The sequence below is a fragment of the Scyliorhinus torazame genome, chromosome 16 (assembly GCF_047496885.1).
Source record: "Scyliorhinus torazame isolate Kashiwa2021f chromosome 16, sScyTor2.1, whole genome shotgun sequence".
Classification (NCBI taxonomy): Eukaryota; Metazoa; Chordata; class Chondrichthyes; order Carcharhiniformes; family Scyliorhinidae; genus Scyliorhinus; species Scyliorhinus torazame.
The window spans coordinates 198,176,673-198,189,078 of record NC_092722.1 but is presented as its reverse complement, the minus strand read 5'-3'; the positions used below and the strand labels follow the sequence as shown (position 1 = coordinate 198,189,078).

General features: G+C 68.3%; 1 protein-coding gene and 1 long non-coding RNA gene across 3 annotated transcripts in view; one reads left to right on the top strand and one right to left on the bottom strand.

The window, feature by feature from the left end:
- LOC140393376 (uncharacterized) overlaps positions 1–12,406 on the top strand; it is a 212,294-nt gene that overhangs the window by 54,041 nt on the left and 145,847 nt on the right. The gene's annotated exons all lie outside the window — the stretch shown is intronic.
- LOC140393375 (uncharacterized) overlaps positions 1–12,406 on the bottom strand; it is a 288,449-nt gene that overhangs the window by 247,325 nt on the left and 28,718 nt on the right. The window lies entirely within an intron of this gene.

Sequence of the window (12,406 nt, the reverse complement as noted above, 5' to 3'; positions counted from 1 at the left end):
ACTGCTCTCCCTTGCTGCGCTCCCACGCTGCGCTCTCTCACTGCGCTCCCTCACTGCGCTCCCTCACTGCGCTCCCTCACTGCGCTCCCATGCTGCGCTCCCTCTCTGCGCTCTCTCGCTGCTCTCCCTCGCTGCGCTCCCACGCTGCGCTCTCTCACAGCGCTCCCTCGCTGCGCTCTCTCGCTGCGCTCTCTCACTACGCTCCTCACTGCGCTCCCTCACTGCGCTCTCTCACTGCGCTCTCTGACATCGCTCCCTCACTGCGCTCCCTCACTGCGCTCCCACTCTGCGCTCCCTCACTGCGCTCTCTCGATGCTCTCCCTCGCTGCGCTCCCTCACTGCGCTCCCACGCTGCGCTCTCTCACTGCGCTCCCTCAGTGCGCTCTCTCACTGCGCTCTATCGCTGCGCTCCCTCGCTGCGCTCCCTCGCTGCGCTCCCATGCTTCGCTCTCTCACTGCGCTCCCTCGCTGCGCTCCCTCACTGCGCTCCCTCGCTGCGCTCCCTCGCTGCGCTCCCTCGCTGCGCTCCATCGCTGCGCTCTCTCACTGCGCTCCCTCGCAGTGCTCTCTCACTGCGCTCTCTCGCTGCACTCTCTCGCTGCGCTCTCTCGCTGCGCGCTCTCGCTGCGCTCCCTCACTGCGCTCTCTCGCTGCACTCCCTCGCTGCGCTCCCTCTCTGCGTTCCCATGATGCGCTACCACGCTGCGCTCCCATGCTGCGCTCCTTCGCTGCGACCCCTCACTGCGCTCCCTCACTGCGCTCCCTCGCTGCGCTCCCTCGCTGCGCTCTCTCGCTGCGCTCTCTCACTGCGCTCACTCGTTGCGCTCTCACACTGCGCTCTCTCACTGCACTCTCTCGCTGCGCTCTCTCGCTACGCGCTCTCGCTGTGCTCCCTCGCTGTGCTCCCTCACTGTGCTCCCTCACTGCGCTCCCTCACTGCGTTCCCTCACTGCGTTCCCTCACTGCTCTCCCTCGCTGCGCTCCCACGCTGCGCTCTCTCACTGCGCTCCCTCACTGCGCTCCCTCACTGCGATCCCTCACTGCGCTCCCACGCTGCGCTCTCTCACTGCGCTCTCTCACTGCGCTCCCTCACTGCGCTCCCTCACTGCGCTCCCATGCTGCGCTCCCTCTCTGCGCTCTCTCGCTGCTCTCCCTCGCTGCGCTCCCACGCTGCGCTCTCTCACAGCGCTCCCTCGCTGCGCTCTCTCGCTGCGCTCTCTCACTACGCTCCTCACTGCGCTCCCTCACTGCGCTCTCTCACTGCGCTCTCTGACATCGCTCCCTCACTGCGCTCCCTCACTGCGCTCCCACTCTGCGCTCCCTCACTGCGCTCTCTCGATGATCTCCCTCGCTGCGCTCCCTCACTGCGCTCCCACGCTGCGCTCTCTCACTGCGCTCCCTCAGTGCGCTCTCTCACTGCGCTCTATCGCTGCGCTCCCTCGCTGCGCTCCCTCGCTGCGCTCCCATGCTTCGCTCTCTCACTGCGCTCCCTCGCTGCGCTCCCTCACTGCGCTCCCTCGCTGCGCTCCCTCGCTGCGCTCCCTCGCTGCGCTCCCTCGCTGCGCTCCCTCGCTGCGCTCCATCGCTGCGCTCTCTCACTGCGCTCCCTCGCAGTGCTCTCTCACTGCGCTCTCTCGCTGCACTCTCTCGCTGCGCTCTCTCGCTGCGCGCTCTCGCTGCGCTCCCTCACTGCGCTCTCTCGCTGCACTCCCTCGCTGCGCTCCCTCTCTGCGTTCCCACGATGCGCTACCACGCTGCGCTCCCACGCTGCGCTCCTTCGGTGCGACCCCTCACTGCGCTCCCTCGCTGCGCTCCCTCGCTGCGCTCTCTCGCTGCGCTCTCTCACTGCGCTCACTCGTTGCGCTCTCACACTGCGCTCTCTCACTGCACTCCCTCGCTGCGCTCCCTCGCTGCGCTCGCTCACTGCGCTCCCTCGCTGCGCTCCCACGCAGCGCTCTCTCACTGCGCTCTCTCACTGCGCTCCCTCACTGCGCTCCCTCACTGCGCTCCCACGCTGCGCTCCCTCGCTGCGCTCCCTCGCTGCGCTCCCCCGCTGCGCTCCCACGCTGCGCTCCCTCACTGCGCTCTCTCACTGCGCTCTCTCACTGCGCTCCCTCGCTGCGCTCCCTCGCTGCACTCCCACGCTGCGCCCCCTCACTGCGCTCCCTCACTGTGCCCCCTCGCTGCGCTCCCTCGCTGCGCTCCCACGCTGCGCTCCCTCGCTGCGCTCCCTCGCTGCGCTCCCACGCTGCGCTCCCTCGCTGCGCTCCACACTGCGCTCTCTCACATCGCTCCCTCGCTGCGCTCCCTCGCTGCGCTCCCTCGCTGCGCTCCCTCACTGCGCTCCCTCACTGCGCACCTCATTGCGCTCTCTCACTGCGCTCTCTCACTGCGCTCCCTCGCTGCGCTCCCTCGCTGCGCTCCCTCGCTGCGCTCCCTCACTGCGCTCCCTCACTGCGCTCCCTCACTGCGCACCTCATTGCGCTCTCTCACTGCGCTCTCTCACTGCGCTCCCTCACTGCGCTCCCTCACTGCGTTCCCACGCTGCGCTCTCTCGCTGCGCTCTCTCACTGCGCTCCTCACTGCGCTCTCTCACTGTGCTCTCTCACTGCACTCTCTCACATCGCTCCCTCACTGCGCTCCCTCACTGCGCTCCCTCACTGCGCTCTCTCACTGCGCTCCCTCACTGCGCTCCCTCGCTGCGCTCCCTCGCAGCGCTCCCTCGCTGCGCTCCCTCGCTGCGATCCCTCGCTGCGCTCTCTCACTGCGCTCTCTCACTGCGCTCTCTCACATCGCTCCCTCACTGCGCTCCCTCACTGCGCTCACTCACTGCGCTCCCTCACTGCGCTCTCTCGCTGTGCTCTCTCGCTGCGCTCCCTCGCTGCGCTCCCTCGCTGCGCTCCCACGCTGCGCTCTCTCACTGCGCTCCCTCGCTGCGCTCCCTAGCTGCGCTCCCTCGCTGCGCTCCCTCGCTGCGCTCCCTTGCTGCGCTCTCTCACTGCATTCCCTCGCTGCGCTCTCTCACTGCGCTCTCTCGCTACGCGCTCTCGCTGTGCTCCCTCGCTGTGCTCCCTCACTGTGCTCCCTCACTGCGCTCCCTCACTGCGTTCCCTCACTGCGTTCCCTCACTGCTCTCCCTTGCTGCGCTCCCACGCTGCGCTCTCTCACTGCGCTCCCTCACTGCGCTCCCTCACTGCGCTCCCTCACTGCGCTCCCATGCTGCGCTCCCTCTCTGCGCTCTCTCGCTGCTCTCCCTCGCTGCGCTCCCACGCTGCGCTCTCTCACAGCGCTCCCTCGCTGCGCTCTCTCGCTGCGCTCTCTCACTACGCTCCTCACTGCGCTCCCTCACTGCGCTCTCTCACTGCGCTCTCTGACATCGCTCCCTCACTGCGCTCCCTCACTGCGCTCCCACTCTGCGCTCCCTCACTGCGCTCTCTCGATGCTCTCCCTCGCTGCGCTCCCTCACTGCGCTCCCACGCTGCGCTCTCTCACTGCGCTCCCTCAGTGCGCTCTCTCACTGCGCTCTATCGCTGCGCTCCCTCGCTGCGCTCCCTCGCTGCGCTCCCATGCTTCGCTCTCTCACTGCGCTCCCTCGCTGCGCTCCCTCACTGCGCTCCCTCGCTGCGCTCCCTCGCTGCGCTCCCTCGCTGCGCTCCATCGCTGCGCTCTCTCACTGCGCTCCCTCGCAGTGCTCTCTCACTGCGCTCTCTCGCTGCACTCTCTCGCTGCGCTCTCTCGCTGCGCGCTCTCGCTGCGCTCCCTCACTGCGCTCTCTCGCTGCACTCCCTCGCTGCGCTCCCTCTCTGCGTTCCCATGATGCGCTACCACGCTGCGCTCCCATGCTGCGCTCCTTCGCTGCGACCCCTCACTGCGCTCCCTCACTGCGCTCCCTCGCTGCGCTCCCTCGCTGCGCTCTCTCGCTGCGCTCTCTCACTGCGCTCACTCGTTGCGCTCTCACACTGCGCTCTCTCACTGCACTCCCTCGCTGTGCTCTCTCGCTACGCGCTCTCGCTGTGCTCCCTCACTGTGCTCCCTCACTGCGCTCCCTCACTGCGTTCCCTCACTGCGTTCCCTCACTGCTCTCCCTTGCTGCGCTCCCACGCTGCGCTCTCTCACTGCGCTCCCTCACTGCGCTCCCTCACTGCGCTCCCTCACTGCGCTCCCATGCTGCGCTCCCTCTCTGCGCTCTCTCGCTGCTCTCCCTCGCTGCGCTCCCACGCTGCGCTCTCTCACAGCGCTCCCTCGCTGCGCTCTCTCGCTGCGCTCTCTCACTACGCTCCTCACTGCGCTCCCTCACTGCGCTCTCTCACTGCGCTCTCTGACATCGCTCCCTCACTGCGCTCCCTCACTGCGCTCCCACTCTGCGCTCCCTCACTGCGCTCTCTCGATGCTCTCCCTCGCTGCGCTCCCTCACTGCGCTCCCACGCTGCGCTCTCTCACTGCGCTCCCTCAGTGCGCTCCCATGCTTCGCTCTCTCACTGCGCTCCCTCGCTGCGCTCCCTCACTGCGCTCCCTCGCTGCGCTCCCTCGCTGCGCTCCCTCGCTGCGCTCCCTCGCTGCGCTCCATCGCTGCGCTCTCTCACTGCGCTCCCTCGCAGTGCTCTCTCACTGCGCTCTCTCGCTGCACTCTCTCGCTGCGCTCTCTCGCTGCGCGCTCTCGCTGCGCTCCCTCACTGCGCTCTCTCGCTGCACTCCCTCGCTGCGCTCCCTCTCTGCGTTCCCACGATGCGCTACCACGCTGCGCTCCCACGCTGCGCTCCTTCGCTGCGACCCCTCACTGCGCTCCCTCGCTGCGCTCCCTCGCTGCGCTCTCTCGCTGCGCTCTCTCACTGCGCTCACTCGTTGCGCTCTCACACTGCGCTCTCTCACTGCACTCCCTCGCTGCGCTCCCTCGCTGCGCTCGCTCACTGCGCTCCCTCGCTGCGCTCCCACGCAGCGCTCTCTCACTGCGCTCTCTCACTGCGCTCCCTCACTGCGCTCCCTCACTGCGCTCCCACGCTGCGCTCCCTCGCTGCGCTCCCTCGCTGCGCTCCCCCGCTGCGCTCCCACGCTGCGCTCCCTCACTGCGCTCTCTCACTGCGCTCTCTCACTGCGCTCCCTCGCTGCGCTCCCTCGCTGCACTCCCACGCTGCGCCCCCTCACTGCGCTCCCTCACTGTGCCCCCTCGCTGCGCTCCCTCGCTGCGCTCCCACGCTGCGCTCCCTCGCTGCGCTCCCTCGCTGCGCTCCCACGCTGCGCTCCCTCGCTGCGCTCCACACTGCGCTCTCTCACATCGCTCCCTCGCTGCGCTCCCTCGCTGCGCTCCCTCGCTGCGCTCCCTCACTGCGCTCCCTCACTGCGCTCCCTCACTGCGCACCTCATTGCGCTCTCTCACTGCGCTCTCTCACTGCGCTCCCTCACTGCGCTCCCTCACTGCGCTCCCACGCTGCGCTCTCTCGCTGCGCTCTCTCACTGCGCTCCTCACTGCGCTCTCTCACTGTGCTCTCTCACTGCACTCTCTCACATCGCTCCCTCACTGCGCTCCCTCACTGCGCTCCCTCACTGCGCTCTCTCACTGCGCTCCCTCACTGCGCTCCCTCGCTGCGCTCCCTCGCAGCGCTCCCTCGCTGCGCTCCCTCGCTGCGATCCCTCGCTGCGCTCTCTCACTGCGCTCTCTCACTGCGCTCTCTCACATCGCTCCCTCACTGCGCTCCCTCACTGCGCTCACTCACTGCGCTCCCTCACTGCGCTCTCTCGCTGTGCTCTCTCGCTGCGCTCCCTCGCTGCGCTCCCTCGCTGCGCTCCCACGCTGCGCTCTCTCACTGCGCTCCCTCGCTGCGCTCCCTAGCTGCGCTCCCTCGCTGCGCTCCCTCGCTGCGCTCCCTTGCTGCGCTCTCTCACTGCTTTCCCTCGCTGCGCTCTCTCACTGCGCTCTCTCGCTACGCGCTCTCGCTGTGCTCCCTCGCTGTGCTCCCTCACTGTGCTCCCTCACTGCGCTCCCTCACTGCGTTCCCTCACTGCGTTCCCTCACTGCTCTCCCTTGCTGCGCTCCCACGCTGCGCTCTCTCACTGCGCTCCCTCACTGCGCTCCCTCACTGCGCTCCCTCACTGCGCTCCCTCACTGCGCTCCCTCACTGCGCTCCCATGCTGCGCTCTCTCACAGCGCTCCCTCGCTGCGCTCTCTCGCTGCGCTCTCTCACTACGCTCCTCACTGCGCTCCCTCACTGCGCTCTCTCACTGCGCTCTCTGACATCGCTCCCTCACTGCGCTCCCTCACTGCGCTCCCACTCTGCGCTCCCTCACTGCGCTCTCTCGATGCTCTCCCTCGCTGCGCTCCCTCACTGCGCTCCCACACTGCGCTCTCTCACTGCGCTCCCTCAGTGCGCTCTCTCACTGCGCTCTATCGCTGCGCTCCCTCGCTGCGCTCCCTCGCTGCGCTCCCATGCTTCGCTCTCTCACTGCGCTCCCTCGCTGCGCTCCCTCACTGCGCTCCCTCGCTGCGCTCCCTCGCTGCGCTCCCTCGCTGCGCTCCATCGCTGCGCTCTCTCACTGCGCTCCCTCGCAGTGCTCTCTCACTGCGCTCTCTCGCTGCACTCTCTCGCTGCGCTCTCTCGCTGCGCGCTCTCGCTGCGCTCCCTCACTGCGCTCTCTCGCTGCACTCCCTCGCTGCGCTCCCTCTCTGCGTTCCCATGATGCGCTACCACGCTGCGCTCCCATGCTGCGCTCCTTCGCTGCGACCCCTCACTGCGCTCCCTCACTGCGCTCCCTCGCTGCGCTCCCTCGCTGCGCTCTCTCGCTGCGCTCTCTCACTGCGCTCACTCGTTGCGCTCTCACACTGCGCTCTCTCACTGCACTCCCTCGCTGTGCTCTCTCGCTACGCGCTCTCGCTGTGCTCCCTCACTGTGCTCCCTCACTGCGCTCCCTCACTGCGTTCCCTCACTGCGTTCCCTCACTGCTCTCCCTTGCTGCGCTCCCACGCTGCGCTCTCTCACTGCGCTCCCTCACTGCGCTCCCTCACTGCGCTCCCTCACTGCGCTCCCATGCTGCGCTCCCTCTCTGCGCTCTCTCGCTGCTCTCCCTCGCTGCGCTCCCACGCTGCGCTCTCTCACAGCGCTCCCTCGCTGCGCTCTCTCGCTGCGCTCTCTCACTACGCTCCTCACTGCGCTCCCTCACTGCGCTCTCTCACTGCGCTCTCTGACATCGCTCCCTCACTGCGCTCCCTCACTGCGCTCCCACTCTGCGCTCCCTCACTGCGCTCTCTCGATGCTCTCCCTCGCTGCGCTCCCTCACTGCGCTCCCACGCTGCGCTCTCTCACTGCGCTCCCTCAGTGCGCTCTCTCACTGCGCTCTATCGCTGCGCTCCCTCGCTGCGCTCCCTCGCTGCGCTCCCATGCTTCGCTCTCTCACTGCGCTCCCTCGCTGCGCTCCCTCACTGCGCTCCCTCGCTGCGCTCCCTCGCTGCGCTCCCTCGCTGCGCTCCATCGCTGCGCTCTCTCACTGCGCTCCCTCGCAGTGCTCTCTCACTGCGCTCTCTCGCTGCACTCTCTCGCTGCGCTCTCTCGCTGCGCGCTCTCGCTGCGCTCCCTCACTGCGCTCTCTCGCTGCACTCCCTCGCTGCGCTCCCTCTCTGCGTTCCCATGATGCGCTACCACGCTGCGCTCCCATGCTGCGCTCCTTCGCTGCGACCCCTCACTGCGCTCCCTCACTGCGCTCCCTCGCTGCGCTCCCTCGCTGCGCTCTCTCGCTGCGCTCTCTCACTGCGCTCACTCGTTGCGCTCTCACACTGCGCTCTCTCACTGCACTCCCTCGCTGTGCTCTCTCGCTGCACTCTCTCGCTGCACTCCTACGCTGTGCTCACTCGCTGCGCTCCCACGCTGCACTCCTACGCTGTGCTCCCTCGCTGCGCTCTCACACTGCGCTCTCTCCCTGCGCTCCCTCGCTGCGCTCTCAAACTGCGCTCCCTCACTGCGTTCCCTCACTGCGCTCCCTCACTGCGCTCCCACGCTGCGCTCTCACTGCGCTCCCTCACTGCGCTCCCTCACTGCGTTCCCTCGCTGCGCTCCCATGCTGCGCTCTCTCACTGCGCCCCCACGCTGCGCTCTCTCACTGCGCTCCCTCACTGCGCTCCCACGCTGCGCTCCCTCACTGCGCTCCCATGCTGCGCTCTCTCACTGCGCTACCTCGCTGCGCTCCCTCGCTGCGTTCCCTCACTTCGCTCCCTCGCTGCGCTCCCACGCTGCGCTCCCACGCTGCGCTCTCTCACTGCGCTCCCTCACTGCGCTCCCTCACTGCGTTCCCTCGCAGCGCTACCATGCTGCGCTCTCTCACTGCGCTATCTCACTGCTCTCCCTCACTGCGCTCCCTCACTGCGCTCCCTCACTGCGCTCCCACGCTGCGCTCCCTCACTGCGCTCCCTCACTGCGCACCCTCACTCCGTTCCCTCGCTGCGCTCCCTCGCTGCGCTCCCACGCTGCGCTCAATCACTGCGCTCCCTCACTGCGTTCCCTCGCTGCGCTCCCATGCTGCGCGCTCTCACTGCGCTCTCTCACTGCGCTCCCACGCTGCGCTCTCTCACTGCGCTCTCTCACTGCGCTCCCTCACTGCGCACCCTCACTCCGTTCCCTCGCTGCGCTCCCTCGCTGCGCTCCGACGCTGCACTCTCTCACTGCGCTCCCTCACTGTGCCCCCTCGCTGTGCTCCCTCGCTACGCTCCCTCGCTGCGCTCCCCTGCTGCGCTCCCGTGCAGCGCTCTCTCACTGCGCTCCCTCACTGCGCTCTCTCACTGCTCTCTCTCTCTGCGCTCTCTCACTGCGCTCTCTCACTGCGCTCCCTTACTGCGCTCCCTCACTGCGCTCTCTCACTGCGCTCTCTCACTGCGCTGCCTCACTGCGCTCCCTCGCTGCGCTCCCTCTCTGCGCTCTCACACTGCGCTCTCTCGCTGCGCTCCCTCGCTGCGCTCCCTCACTGCGCTCCCTCACTGCACTCTCTCGCTGCGCTCTCACACTGCGCTCTCTCGCTGCGCTCCCTCACTGCGCTCTCTCGCTGCACTCCCTTGCTGCGCTCCCTCGCTGCGCTCCAACGATGCGCTACCACGCTGCGCTCCCACGCTGCGCTCCCTCGCTGCGACCCCTCATTGCGCTCCCTCGCTGCGCTCCCTCGCTGCGCTCCCTCGCTGCGCTCTCTCACTGCGCTCACTCGTTGCGCTCTCACACTGCGCTCTCTCACTGCACTCCCTCGCTGCGCTCTCTCGCTGCACTCTCTCGCTGCACTCCTACGCTGTGCTCCCTCGCTGCGCTCCCACGCTGCGCTCCCTCGCTGCGCTCCCTTGCTGCGCTCTCACACTGCGCTCTATCCCTGCGCTCCCTCACTGCGCTCCCTCGCTGCGCTCTCACACTGCGCTCCCTCACTGCGTTCCCTCACTGCGCTCCCTCACTGCGCTCCCACGATGCGCTCTCACTGCGCTCCCTCACTGCGCTCCCTCACTGCGTTCCCTCGCTGCGCTCCCATGCTGCGCTCTCTCACTGCGCTCCCACGCTGCGCTCTCTCACTGCGCTCTCTCACTGCGCTCCCTCACTGCGCTCCCTCACTGCGCTCCCTCACTGCGCTCCCACGCTGCGCTCCCACGCTGCGCTCTCTCGCTGCGCTCCCTCGCTGCGCTCCCTCGCTGCGTTCCCTCACTGCGCTCCCTCGCTGCGCTCCCTCGCTGCGCTCCCACGCTGCGCTCTCTCACTGCGCTCCCTCACTGCGCTCCCTCACTGCGTTCCCTCACTTCGCTCCCTCACTTCACTCCCACGCTGCGCTCCCACGCTGCGCTCTCTCACTGCGCTCCCTCACTGCGTTCCCTCGCTGCGCTCCCACGCTGCGCTCTCTCACTGCGCTATCTCACTGCTCTCCCTCACTGCGCTCCCTCACTGCGCTCTCTCACTGCACTCCCTCACTGCGCTCCCTCGCTGCGCTCCCTCGCTGCGCTCCCACGCTGCGCTCCCTCACTGCACTCCCTCACTGCGCTCCCTCGCTGCGCTCCCTCGCTGCGCTCCCCCGCTGCGCTCCCACGCTGCGCTCTCTCACTTCGCTCCCTCACTGCGCTCTCTCACTGCGCTCTCTCACTGCGCTCCCTTGCTGCGCTCCCTCGCTGCACTCCCACGCTGCGCTCCCTCACTGTGCCCCCTCGCTGCGCTCCCTCGCTGCGCTCCCTCGCTGCGCTCCCCCGCTGTGCTCCCCCGCTGCGCTCCCGCGCAGCGCTCTCTCACTGCGCTCCCTCACTGTGCTCTCTCACTGCGCTCTCTCACTGCGCTCTCTCACTGCGCTCTCTCACTGTGCTCCCTTACTGCGCTCTCTCACTGCGCTCTCTCACTGCGCTCCCTCGCTGCGCTCCCTCTCTGCGCTCTCACACTGTGCTCTCTCGCTGCGCTCCCTCGCTGCGCTCCCTCACTGCGCTCCCTCACTGCGCTCTCTCGCTGCGCTGTCACACTGCGCTCTCTCGCTGCGCTCCCTCACTGCGCTCTCTCGCTGCACTCCCTCGCTGCGCTCCCTCGCTGCACTCCCTCGCTGCGCTCCCATGATGCGCTACCACGCTGCGCTCCCACGCTGCTCCCTCGCTGCGACCCCTCACTGCGCTCCCTCACTGCGCTCCCTCGCTGCGCTCCCTCGCTGCGCTCTCTCGCTGCGCTCTCTCGCTGCGCTCCCTCGCTGCGCTCCCATGATGCGCTACCACGCTGCGCTCCCACGCTGCTCCCTCGCTGCGACCCCTCACTGCGCTCCCTCACTGCGCTCCCTCGCTGCGCTCCCTCGCTGCGCTCTCTCACTGCGCTCCCACGCTGCGCTCTCTCACTGCGCTCTCTCACTGCGCTCCCTCACTGCGCTCCCTCACTGCGCTCCTTCACTGCGCTCCCACGCTGCGCTCCCTCACTGCGCTCCCTCACTCCGTTCCCTCGCTGCGTTCCCTCACTGCGCTCCCTCGCTGCGCTCCCTCGCTGCGTTCCCTCACTGCGCTCCCTCGCTGCGCTCCCTCGCTGCGCTCCCACGCTGCGCTCTCTCACTGCGCTCCCTCACTGCGCTCCCTCACTGCGTTCCTTCACTTCGCTCCCTCACTGCACTCCCACGCTGCGCTCCCACGCTGCGCTCTCTCACTGCGCTCCCTCACTGCGCTCCCTCACTGCGTTCCCTCGCTGCGCTCCCACGCTGCGCTCTCTCACTGCGCTATCTCACTGCTCTCCCTCACTGCGCTCCCTCACTGCGCTCCCTCACTGCGCTCCCACGCTGCGCTCCCTCACTGCGCTCCCTCACTGCGCTCTCTCACTGCACTCCCTCACTGCGCTCCCTCGCTGCGCTCCCTCGCTGCGCTCCCACGCTGCGCTCCCTCACTGCACTCCCTCACTGCGCTCCCTCGCTGCGCTCCCTCGCTGCGCTCCCCCGCTGCGCTCCCACGCTGCGCTCTCTCACTGCGCTCCCTCACTGCGCTCTCTCACTGCGCTCTCTCACTGCGCTCCCTCGCTGCGCTCCCTCGCTGCACTCCCTCGCTGCGCTCCCTCGCTGCGCTCCCTCGCTGCGCTCCCTCGCTGCGCTCCCCCACTGTGCTCCCCCGCTGCGCTCCCGCGCAGCGCTCTCTCACTGCGCTCCCTCACTGCGCTCTCTCACTGCGCTCTCTCACTGCGCTCTCTCACTGCGCTCTCTCACTGTGCTCCCTTACTGCGCTCTCTCACTGCGCTCTCTCACTGCGCTCCCTCACTGCGCTCCCTCGCTGCGCTCCCTCTCTGCGCTCTCACACTGTGCTCTCTCGCTGCGCTCCCTCGCTGCGCTCCCTCACTGCGCTCCCTCACTGCGCTCTCTCGCTGCGCTGTCACACTGCGCTCTCTCGCTGCGCTCCCTCACTGCGCTCTCTCGCTGCACTCCCTCGCTGCGCTCCCTCGCTGCACTCCCTCGCTGCGCTCCCATGATGCGCTACCACGCTGCGCTCCCACGCTGCTCCCTCGCTGCGACCCCTCACTGCGCTCCCTCACTGCGCTCCCCCGCTGCGCTCCCTCGCTGCGCTCTCTCGCTGCGCTCTCTCACTGCGCTCACTCATTGCGCTCTCACACTGCGCTCTCTCACTGCGCTCCCTCGCTGCGCTCCCTCGCTGCGCTTTCTCGCTGCACTCCCTCGCTGCGCTCACTCGCTGCACTCCTACGCTGCGCTCCCTCGCTGTGCTCCCTTGCTGCGCTCTCACACTGCGCTCTCTCCCTGCGCTCCTTCGCTGCGCTCTCACACTGCGCTCTCTCCCTGCGCTCCCTCGCTGCGCTCTCACACTGCGCTCTCTCCCTGCGCTCCCTCGCTGCGCTCTCACACTGCGCTTCCTCGCTGCGCTCTCACACTGCGCTCTCTCCCTGCGCTCTCTCCTTCTATTGACCCTCACAGAGTCCACTCATTGTCCCAGACTCCCATTGGGCAG